Consider the following 11,357-nt stretch of genomic DNA (forward strand, 5'->3'; position numbering starts at 1 on the left):
GTAAGATGGTTTTCTGTAAGGATCTTTGCTCTGTAAAAAGCAGCTGTGAGGGCCCCAGGGGAGGGGCAGGACCAGCATGTTTGTGTCTGTGGGTGCTGCAGAGGTGGGGAGCTCCCCAGAGGGCAACTCTGGGTGCAGGAACATCCACACTAATGTTGAAGTTTGAGTTCATACAGTCAAGAGCTTGTCCAGCTCCGAGAGAGCCTGATTAAGGATCAGGCTTTTCTCAGCTTGAGGTTTCCTCCTCAGAAAGGCTGTTTGTTCACTTGAGCCAGAGTAGCCCCAGGTTTGAGCAAGCTGAAGTATAAGCAGTGGGGGATGCTCAGGGCTTGCATTTCAAGCCAACATCTCAGTTAAGACACATTTTGAGAGTCCCAAAAGCTCCATCCCAGCACGAGTTGGACAAAGCTGAACTCCCACTGAATCTCAGGTTGTTCACACTGTGCTCAAGGTCCAGGATTTGTTCCTGGAAGAGCCTCACTCACCAGCACACTCTGGGTCTGCCCTGTGCAGAAACCTGTCAGGAAGTACAAAACAGAATGGCAAAGCAGGGCGTGTCACCTGTTGATATTCCCTGTCCAAACCATGAAACTTTTAATAACCAAAGTATTAAATCATTCTAAATAAAGCCAAGTGAGCTCTAAATAAGTAATGCATTTCCCATTATGAAGCCAGTGGGAGCTCTGCACGTCGCCAGGGCATGATTTGACCCTGACAGATGAAAAGTACAGCTGATGAGGGGCTGCTGTGCAGACTTTCCTCCTGTGAGATTTCTGTGATGTTATTTCAGGCTCATAAGTTTCCAAATAAGATATCTCTTTTTCAAATGCACCTTTTCAAACAAGAGGCAACCTCTGCCTTCATAAGGAATTGCCCAGGGCACATTGTTTTAGCTTTTGCATGAGGCTGCAGGCACTGGTGCACTAGAAGCCCACCCTTGATGGATGCAGTTGCAGAATCAAGGACTAATTATTTGTTTGGGTTTGCATTCCTTCCACTCTTTGCTCTCGAAAGTGACTCTTTCTTCAGAATGAGACAGTTCCAACCCCAAATCTCCACAGATGCAGGGGAAGAGCAGGCACAATGCCAGTGCATCCTAGAGACAATGTCTTGTATCCCTTTGAACCGTGCACTGGAGTCTGTTACAGACAGTTGTCTATTCCCACGAAGCTCTGAGTCTCAGGACTAGCAGGAGAACTTTGAACTCATGCAGTTTGAAATGGAGGCCAGTGTCCAGCTTCCAAAGGGCTGTGCTTTTGGTGCTCACCCCAGCAAGGCCAGGAGACAGCAGATGTTCTGGCAGCTGCAGCTGCCGTGCACTCGGGGAGCTGGGGCTGGAGGAGAACAGCCAAGCTCCCTCCAGATGGAGCAGACGGGGAAGAGGTGAGTGGGAGGCTGCTCAAGGAAGTCAGATAGCTCCAGATAGCCCTGCACCGATGATATGTGGCTCCAGAGCACCTCACCAGCTTGGCAGAGGCAGCACAAGGGAAATCAGCACCGATGCACAGCTAACCTGGGCTCAGTGAGAAGCCTTCTTGCCGTGGGAAAATCGATAGGGAGGAAATATCTGTGCAGAGCACATGATAATGGAGCTTGGTAACTGCTTTTTATTTGAATGTAATTTGGACAAATGCATTACTCATAAGTGAGCTATCCAGGGCTTGCCAAATATGTGGTTAAACAGTTATTATAGCAAATTACACCATCATCTAAACACCTCTGTTTTGGCTCTTAGTTGTCTCCTTTTGCAATAAAGTTGAATTTTTTCTCTTGATTGTTGTCTAATATTGCTGCTTTACTGTTTTGGTTACCATAGAAATAAATAATGACACAAACAACAACAAGTGAATAAGAGCATTTTCTGAATTTCACAAGTAGAACACCCTTGTTAATGAAGACCTCTATGGTTGCATAGTTCTTAACATAGTTCTCATGTCTATTGATTCATGTCCTCATATGCATTTTATTATGGGCTTTATATTTCATTTTGAACTTCCAAAAATAAAGAAAAACAGCTGAAGTACTTTTTTTTTTTTTTAAATGGCCAGATTTTGGTTAGAGGTTAACACAGGCCAAAAGAGAACACAGATCTGCCCCCAAGCTCTTGCAGTTTTGTTTTGTTTTAATAAAAAATCCTTATTACAATCCATAAAGGGTCACAAAAATGCAGCCATTGCAGACCAGGCGTGTTCCTTGTGCAGCTCTCCTGCCCTCTGCACCTTCTCCAGGCTCAACATCAACCAAATGTGTGAGGGCAGGACTGTTGTCAGTCATGATAAGTGTGTGCATTAAGGGGCTAATCCAAACTTTACTGAAGTGAAATGAAAGTCCATTGATTAAAAGTAAATTTCGGATTGTAACTCATTTTCTTCTTTCTGAAGCAAATGTGTACATTTACAGGAGCATGGGGCCAAACTGTTTCCTCTATAGATCAAAATTCCAGCTAAATGTAAGTCAGCTGAACAGACTGCCTGAATTTTTGAATGCTTTGTGATAAGAAAATATATCTTAGATCTCATTACTGAAGTTCATTTACAGTGTATTTTGTGTATAGTTGTCTTGTCTGTGTATCTGGGCCAGCACTCAACTCCTACCAACTCTTAACACAATCTTTCCTTGTGGTGTCTTAACATTATGATCACTTATCTCATTGAATTTGTTTCAATTTAACAAATATCATTCAGTCCATTGGTTACTTTGCTATTGCTAAAGGTAGGTCTGCTATTCAGTAGAGGAGTAAAAAGCATTTTTTAAGAGTCTGTTTTCTAAAACAAATTAAATTCTGAGCAGTCTTCAGGAGAAAGAAGAGGCAACCCCCCCTCCATAATTATTAACTCCCAGGACTGTCCATGTAGTTTCTAGAGGATTTGTTCCAATTCTGATGCCATTCACCATGTCAGAGTTGTTCTCTCTGAAGTTAAACACCCAGCCTGCATATCTGAAAGCTGGAGGTTGTAAATCTCCCCTGTGAATGTTGCCCATGACAGGGAAGGAAAGACTTGCATAATTACCACTTGTACTTCCTCAGAGAACATGAGCTCAAGTCTAAAGCAAGGAGTTTGGTCAATAAAACATCAGAGTCTGAAAACTACAGGAAAAGACCTGTCCAGCTCATATGATAAGAATTTTTTTCTTGGTTAAAAGAAAATTAATATTTCAGAGGAAGCCTCTTCCTCAGACCTGATTGTTTTTCAGATTTTTTTAATTTTTCTTCAAGGTTACCACCAGTTAATGCAATTCATAGCTAAATTAACTGAAATATCATACAACCTTCCTTCTCTGTGAAGCATAGCAGATTGGATATAGTTATTCTGCTAAAATACAGAGAGCCATTTCCTAAGCTGCTATAAATGTTACTATATTCAGCAGTGTCTGTGAAGCAGATTACAATTTGAAATCAGGAAGCAGGAGAGGCACCTTGTTCCCACGCTACTGAAGTCAGGAGGAATTACTCTGAGTCCTTCTCCAGTGAGTGAGGGATGTCAGTGCTTGGCATTTGGGGCTATAATTGGTCAGATAGCTTACAGAAGAATACAAGTACTCATGTGAGCAAATTTTTACAGGACTTAGAGCCTGAAATCAATTATAAATGCATTTGGGTTAATGTGAATGCTCGTGGTCAAACTGGTACCTCTTCTCAGCAATCCTTGTCCACATCTGTTCCCTACATAGGGAAAGGGAAGGATTTGGGTTAAAATGTTTATGCATTGCTGCTCTTCTCCACTGCTTTTTCTACTTCCTGCGCTGCTTTGCACATTTTTTAGCTCTAAATTCCCTCACACAGAAGTTCCAGATGCAGTCGAAAAGTTCTTCATGAAGGAACCCTGTGATTGTTGAGCTGCTTTGCCATCTTCTCTGGAGGTGCACAGAGAGCTTGGCCTGAGGCAGGAGGCACCCAAGGTAAGACAGGCTGAACTGAAACACTGAAATTAAACTTCAGGCTTGGATTACCCATGTGTCCTCTGCAGTGTGAAACACCCTTCTCCCTTTGATTGCTGTGGGATTTGAATAGAATCAAATAATCAGCATCTGGCACAACAGAGACTGAAATAAAAAAAAAAAAAACTTCTAAAACTTTCTTGATATGTATTACATAGCTATCATCAGTGTCCCTAGGAATCAGGCAAACCAGGAAATATCAAAATTGATTGTTTAGAAATGTTTTTTTCAGAATTCACCTACCTAGTCTGGCTCAATTATTTTTCCCTCTCAAATCTGCAATTCCAAAGACAAATTGTGATGCATGCATACTTGGTAAACTCTGAGGGATCAGAGAGAAATTGCATTAGGGGGGCATTTTCTGCAACTGGTTTCTTTGGCCTTGCCATCAGAGCAAGATGGGAGAAGAATTTAGATTACTTACCAACACAGAGACTAAACTGCAGGCTGAAAATAAAGTAAATGTATTTGAATTGAATTTGAATTTCATAATTCATATGAAAGGAATGGTGCCTTGATGTGTGATAGCCCAGTACTTCCAGGAAGGTCAAGCACCAGAGGAATGGGACAAATTTAAAAAATCAGATGTTTTTATTTTTCTAAATTTCTTCCTATTTGCATATTCATTTCAAAGTCACTGCCTAAGACTGTATTATAAACAAAATGGCAATTGAAGAGATAGTTTTGATGTGATGCACATCCTACTTGCACCGCAGGAATGAAGATGAAAAGGACATTTCTTTTGAGTGCCACATCTTAGTACAGTTTTGTAATTATGCTTCACAGACAATATTAACAATTCTTATTAAATACAGGATATCATCTTAAAATGAATACCAGACTTTTAGGAAGGCCTTTGTAACAAACATTTCAAAATCTGATTTTACTTTGAGTTAGCTTTCAAAATCCAGTCCAGATATATGTAAAGAATATAGAACGTAAATATATTTTCTAAAGTACTACAGTATGTGAAATTTATAAATTGTTACATGCTTTCCTTTCCTAAAGCAGCTGGGTGAAGCTTAGTCTCAGATCAGATAGAATCTTTTAGATAAATCATTTATGACTAGATGACTTCTTATCCAAAAGTCAAATATGTGATCATTTACAGAGGTCACTGGCTGTATTCTGCTCTGTGTTCCATAATCAGCTGAAATAAACCCCAAAAGTCCCTCCTGAATGTATGCTCACAGGGTCACAGTATAATAAAATACTGCTCAAATTGTGCTTCAGACAAGGAATGCTTTCCCCAAAAGTGCTGTGCTCTCAGGGACAGGACTGTCAATATGCATTGCAGTGCAAATGGCAAGTATAAAGTCCAGCTTTTGGAAGGGGAGTGCCCTGCCCAAAAAGCCCTGCTGTGACACATATTTAACTATTTAAGTGACTTTTACAATGTATATTCTATACTCTCTTACAGAGTCTAGCTGGGCTACAACCAAGGCACCTTTTTGACACAGAGGAAAATACAAATACACAAAGAAAATGCTGAAAATCTTGGGAATATTTTCTGAACAGATACAAGCTGATGCTGTGGGGTAGTGAAGAAATGCTATCAGATTCTATAGAAATATCTCAGAATATCTTACCTGTGATAATGCAGCCTCCACAGTAACATCATAACCATATTGTCAAAAAAAAAGGTGGCAGAAGTACACCATCATGAGAATGCAATAGATGTTCTGTATAAAACTTTACAGAAAGGAATGAAGTTTTATTTTCCTCTGAAGTTCACTACAAGAAGCAGAGGATCAATCAGTACATCCACCTCTGCTCTGGGTAAGCTCCCCTGTATGCCTCAGACAATCTGGAAGGAAGTGTTTCATAAAAATATTGGCAAAACAACTGACTAAATAAGGAAAAAATGCAAAATTGGCAACCTGTAATGAAGACTATTAGATAAACTGAAGTGCAATGACTATTATCAAGCAATTAAGTGGCTGCTCCTGTAGCTGTTCCTTTGCTTGGCTGCTTTGTTGAAAGTGATATCATGGAGTCACCACTCTGCTTTGAATTACAGGTTATTACTGGCTGGGTGGAAGAAATGCTGCCACCAGGACAGGTGCCAGCAAGGCAGGGCTGGGCAATTCCCATCACACTGGGCAGTAATGAGCACCTGTCAGGCTCTGCCAGAAGCAAAATGCAGCTGCTTGATGAAAATGCTGACATCAAGCAATCCTGAAGCGTTCTGTAGCATTATAAAGGACAGGAGATCATCTTCCATCCCCATGGGACTGCTCCAGGAACTGCGCAGAGGGAGTTTCTCTGCCTTCGGGTGAAGAAGCAGAACAAGAGGAGTCACTCACACTCAGGCTGTGGACTTGGGCACCAGGACCAAGAGAGGTTGGAGAGCAGTGAAGGCTTCAGCTCATCATCAGGTCCTGCTTGGAAGGACAATGCACTTTTCCTGACTGTGGTCCTTGTTTCTTCCAAGATTATACCATCAACATATTTTGTCAAGTTGCACCTCAAAAGGTGGCACTCTACAAGCTCTAAAGAGCAGAAGAAAATAAGAAGTGGTTCATATTACACCAATTTCCAAGTTACTGATTTTAGCAGAAGAACCAAGTGCAATGTGCCTTTTCCCCCTGTTCTGTACAGAATCTTAGTTCATATTTCTCTGCCTGGTCCCATGTCTCTGCTGTCAGTGTATCCTTGTGTTCTTCACTGTGGGCAAACATTCACACTGTCAGTGCCATTTTCAAAAGTCTTCACATTTTTTATTTAAATTGAAGAAAATAATGTAGAGCTGAAGTAGTACCTTGATCATGAAAAATAAAGACAATAATATCACCAGGGCAACAAGTCACAAGGTTTACCTGATCAAATACTTAAAATGAACAGCTCAAAACTAATCTTAACCTTAAATATCTTTTAAAATGGCTTTTAAATAATGCCATATTCTAAATAAACTGGAAGAATCAAGGTCAATTGACAGACTACTATGGATCTTGAAAGATAGGGTTAATTTTATCAGATGTTTTGCTCATGGTGCCTAGATTAATAGCTATCTTCAGAATGATACTGCTTTAAGCAGTCATGGACAAATATACATTGGCTTAGCTGTTATGACATATCTTTAGTCCTAAGGAAATGATGAATTAGCTAAGCACTCTTTAAGATAAGTGTCATATAGGGGCTAACCAAGATCCCTTCTCTCACTCTTAAACACACTTTACTGATGACATGTGTGTGTACATACACTAAAGAAATCCTTGGAGATATTTCAGGTGAGAGCTTCAAACAACATCCACCTACATTCCTCCTTGAGCTATGAGGAATTTGAGGATCTAATATTGCTACAATTATAAACTCCAGCCTAATCTTCTAATCTTCTCAGAGGTAAGGAGTGCTATTCAGGAGCAGGTGTGGCCCCAGGCAATGACACATGGTTGTGACCATGTCAGGAGTGGGTATCAGACTGCTCCTTGCCTATAGAAAGTCTGTGGAGCCCTTTCCCCTCTTCTCCTGCTTCCCAGATCATGGTCTGCTCCTCTGCTGTCAGTAAAATCAATCTCCTGAGAACCCTGAGAATGAGTGCAGCACAGCAATCACACAACACCACCAAATATGCCAGCAGAAAATGGGGTTTAAAAGCCTCCTAAGGCAGGAGTCCTGCCTCCTAAGGCCCAAGCAGGTGTGTTCAAAGAGCAGAGATCCCAGTGAGATCGCTCACCCCTACAGCTCCTGCTGGGCTGCTCCTCCAGCCCTTTGCAGCTGCACTTGGATCTGCAGCACAGCCCCGAGGCAGAGACCTGCATGGAGAGCAGGACTGGCTGTTCCATGGATGCAGATGGGCTCTGGGAAAGAGCCTTGTGCTGTCCTTGTCCCACTGTCCCCCATGCTGGCCCCTCTGCAGCCATGGCCTTCCATGTGCCATCTCTGGGGAGGAACCAGGACACCTGGGCTGGAGTCAGTGTGACAAAACTCCCTGCATGGTCATCTCTGGAAAATGAAGTCTCTGTGTGCCTTTGTGTGTGTGTATTGGGCAAAGTTATGTTCAGGGCACTCAGAAGAAACATGTAAGAGCCCTCCAGAGTTTATGGGAGGTGCCTTTGGCCTCGGTGAAAGAAGGAACTGGTAGCATTAGGAGAGGGTAAGTACTCTGTTGTTAAGGAGCGGTGGTGGGATTGTTTATTTTTCCTCCCATAAACGTTTTTTTTTAAGGTCCTAATGGAAACAAAGCAAAGTATTATTCCTCTAAAAGCACTATTCTTTAAGTAAACCAGACTCACTACTTGAAACATTCCAATGACATATGGTGGCAGCAGGGGGATGGCCGAGATGTGGACGGGCGAGGTATCACCGAGATAAAGCCCCACACACAGAGCCAGAGGTACGAGGTGTGAGCAGAGGGACACGTGCCCCAGAGAGAGCCAGGAGAGGAGAGAAAACAGCACATTCTTCCAGGGGTGTAGATTTATCCCTTTGATAGTTACCTTCAACAACCTTACTGTTCCAGAGACCAAATTATAAAATGTCAGAACCCTCCCACAGCCTAACTCCAGAGGTCCAGACAGCTTTCCTCCGTCCTGCTGGCTGCAGGGGACTCACGTCCTCCTTGAACACCTTCACTGCCACCAGCACCTGCCCCTCAGCTCACTGAGCTCAGTGTGCCAGGGCCAGGGCAGAGCACAAGTGCTGCAGGTGACACCAGTCTGCCAGAACAGCACTCATTGCTGTGGGGCACCCAAACACAGCCTTCCCTGCCCTTGGGAGAGGGCATTTTCTGACCATCTTCCACCTGGCTGAGCTCAGGGCAGGGGAGCCTCATGCTGCAATAGATGTTCATCCCGTTGGCATCCTGTTCAATAGCTTTTAGTTACTTCTGTTTTGTTTTTTTTAATTATTTTCTCATCTCTTTATTTTGCTCCATGACCCAGCACCCGTCTTGTACCTGGGCTGTGGTTTCTGCAGTGGCACTGGGGTTTATAAGACCTCAAAAGAAGGAAATGGAAAGAACCCACCTGAGTTTTGCATATGAAAAATTAGTCCACAGCTGTCTCTCTCCAGCTGATAATGCAGACAAATTGGGGCTGTTTGCTATGCTGTTCATTACTGGTAATAATAAACTGGTACAGTTATCATCAATTTAAATGTAAAGCGGTATATTTTTTTCTACAGGCTTTGCAGGTTTGGAGATTGGTGTATTCACCTGAATTTGTCACACTTCATTACCCTGTAAACTTTCCTCTCTTGCTGCTGCCTCTTATTTGCATCTCACTGCATCTACATTATGTCTTCATCTGGTAAAGATGAACACTAATCTAGACTTTTATTTCTTCCTCTCTAGTGGTTTATTGCTGCTCCCAAATATGCTGGCGTCTTTCAACATCATGAATTTGGGATCTAAGAGATGGGAAAGGAACAGGGTGGGGGTACATCCATACATGGACACACAACCATACTTTTTTCTTTGTCTTCTAGTCTCTCAACTTGTCACAGTCTGTTCAGAATTTAGGCAGGCTAGAAAAACAGAATTGTCGTCTAAAAAGAGAGTTTCAAATGCTGTTTCTTGTCTCTACTGGATGAGGATTAGGAAAATAACACTTACTGCAAGATTTGGCATAAAATTATCATCTTTGGCATTTCTTTTGTAGTTTAGGCATCTTTTGGATGATGGGGTGGTCTATAAAAAAACCCAACAGCATGTTTTTGAGAAAGAAAGTGGCCTTGAGAAAGTACATATGTGATTTCAAGGCAGTTACATCTAAATCCCTGGGAGCTTAAAATAAAGTAATTCCTGGAGCAGATGGTCTGGTGGGCAGAGTGCAGGTTACATGTTCACAGTGATGTGACATCTTTGCTCTGTCAAATGGGCATTGGGGTATGACCCTCACCTGAAAAAGCAGATTCACTGCAATGATACCAGAGCAGCTGGACATGGGCTGTGCCTTCACAATGGCTCAGTGTGAGATGTGTCATCATTCCCACACCATACACTCAAATTCCATCATGAGCTAAAAGACATACAGGAAAACACCTTCTTTCCTTGAAAGTTCTGTTTCCTAAATGGGTTCTTCATGGGGATCAGCCTGCCATTGGCCAAGGTGGGAAGATGTAAATCACACAGTACCACACAGGCGTGCAAGGTTTTGATGTGAGCACTCCTTTGTTAAAATGCATTACCCTGCAGAAAAATGGCAGAAACACATTGAAAAGTCCAGAAATTATTTACTTCTGCCCTACAGAGAATTGCACAGCTCTAACAGACCTAAATCTTTAAAATCCTTTAGTGCTTCTTTTTGAGGTTCTGCTGTTTAAGCATTCAATGATATCGTCACACTTCTTATGACATTACTCTGAGAATTTAACTTTTTTTCTTCAGAAAACTCTTCGGTGTTGGCCGTAAAGCCAGACAGATCAACTGTCTGGTTACCTTCAGAGCTCCATCACTAACAAACCTGGAAAACAAAACCTTGGGCAGCATGAATGCCTGTAACACTGTCAATACTTCTCCCTCCTGCCCTCTCTAGCTTCACCCAGCTGTTTTAAATAGTGAGGAGAAATTAAAATTCTTAAAGCCTTGCAGGATGTTTGGATTTCTGCCCTTTATTTCCACTTATATGCGCCATAGCTTGAAAATTTGCCTGTGATTTATAAATTCCCTCTTCAGTTCTCTTTTCAAAGGCAGCAAATAGGAATCCTGACAAAGAAAATTATCTGGGGTTGGCTTCCCCACTGCCAAGCTGCCGCTCAGCCCTGCCCGCGTGGATCATCCCGGGCTTGGCGTTTTCCTGTGCCCGATGACATTGTGCAATTACACGATGATAAACATCGTTCGGGAATACAAATGCGAGAGGTAAACAGCTCGGGGCTTTTTATTAGTTTATTCCAGGCGATCTTTCTTGTTTTACTGCACAGCTCCTCCCCCTTTTACAGTTTTCTGCTATTCTTTACTAATTCTAGTGATTTGAGAAATGACCTTTAACCTGCGCAGTTTGCAGACTCCTAAAGGGGATAATTGAAATGCCACAGTAAACCAAAGGCAATAAAATATTATTTACTAGGCATAAAACTAAGGTTGGTCTTCTTAAAGAAACGAACAGCCCCCTTATTCCTTCCCCCTCCCCGGACCTGGTGCTACACCTAATTTATAAATTCCTCACCAGGCGTCCCGAGGAATGAACAGCAGCCCGGGCAGCGAGGATTCCTACTGGAAAGGCTCTTTGGGTATTAGGGAGTACAGAAAGCTACCGGGAGCGATGCTGCGGCCTCGGGCCCCGCCGGGGCGCTCAGGTGTCGCAGGGTGCGGGGCTGCTCCCCTGCCCGCCGTGCCCCGAGGGGCCCCGCTCCTGTTCCTGCCGCCCCGAGGGGCTCCGTTCCCGTTCCGTGCCCTGAGGGGTTCCCGCTCCACGCCCCGAGGGGGCCCCGCTCCTGTTCCTGCCGCCCCGAGGGGCTCCGCTCCCGTTCCGCGC

This window comes from Zonotrichia leucophrys, chromosome 12 (assembly GCF_028769735.1).
Source record: "Zonotrichia leucophrys gambelii isolate GWCS_2022_RI chromosome 12, RI_Zleu_2.0, whole genome shotgun sequence".
Classification (NCBI taxonomy): Eukaryota; Metazoa; Chordata; class Aves; order Passeriformes; family Passerellidae; genus Zonotrichia; species Zonotrichia leucophrys.